The following is an 888-nucleotide window of genomic DNA, read 5'->3' as shown; positions in this document are numbered from 1 at the left end:
AGTGCAGTGTTACTAGCTTGAGACCAGGTTGTCAAGCAGTTTGTTATATGGGAGAAGATCATTGAGTGCATGTACATGAGTGCAGCTTTGGTTGACATGCAACAACTCATAATATTACGACGTTATTCTCATAAATTATGAGAATAACGTCGTAATATTATGAGTCATAATATTACGAATTTATTCTCGTAATTTTACGACTTTATTCTCGTAATTTCCTTTTTTTTTGTCTTAGTTTGGCCCTAATACTCCGTCGTAGAATTCAATAAAAATGTTATTAAAAAAAAAAAAGACAAGAAGGACAACAGTCTCCAGCTTTTATTTTATGGAAGCTTTTACTGTGAAGGGGCGGCTTCTCTTCCGGAGTGTGCGGCGGTCACGTGACTGGACTCCGTGGGAAAGAGGTGACCAGGATGACAACAACACGCCGCCAGTGACCCGGAGCAGCTTCAGCCGCACAGAGACGCTTATCCGGGGGGAATGACGGCCAGCCGCCCGGTCCCCGCCCCGGGCCGCCGCTGCTGCTGCTGTTATTGTTGTTATTATAGTTTATAGTATATAAACCAGCGGGCCTGGGGAGAAGCGCTGGCCACTAACGCCGCTGCGCAGGCGGCTCCAGTAGAGGATAGGACCGGGGAACCAGCCGGGGAACCAGCCGGGGAACCAGCCGGGGAACCAGCCGGGGAGACCCGCTGGTGAGCCCCGCCGGAGGAGACCTCCACCCGGGGAGACCCAGCCGGGGAGACCCGTGGACCGGCCGCCCAGGACCGGGGGAACCAGCCGGGTAGGTCCCGACCAGCAGCTCACCTGCCCGGCCTACCTGTGGGGGAAGAGCCGCCTCAGCATCACCGGGAACATCCATCCATCATCCACCGCTGCAGACATGCA

At 53.6% G+C, this 888-nt stretch overlaps 1 protein-coding gene across 1 annotated transcript in view; it reads left to right on the top strand.

Annotated features, from left to right (window-relative positions):
- The first annotated feature begins 423 nt into the window (after window positions 1-423).
- The window catches only part of LOC133421835 (retinoic acid-induced protein 1-like), a 14240-nt gene continuing 13775 nt past the window's right edge, over window positions 424-888 (top strand). Inside the window, exon 1 of the mRNA XM_061711614.1 lies at window positions 424-784. The gene's annotated coding sequence lies outside the window, so the exon portion shown is untranslated. The remainder of the gene's footprint in view (window positions 785-888) is intronic.

Source organism: Cololabis saira, chromosome 21 (assembly GCF_033807715.1).
Source record: "Cololabis saira isolate AMF1-May2022 chromosome 21, fColSai1.1, whole genome shotgun sequence".
NCBI lineage: Eukaryota > Metazoa > Chordata > Actinopteri > Beloniformes > Belonidae > Cololabis > Cololabis saira.
Note: the sequence above shows the minus strand (reverse complement) of the source record. Positions and strands in the feature narration are given on the sequence as shown.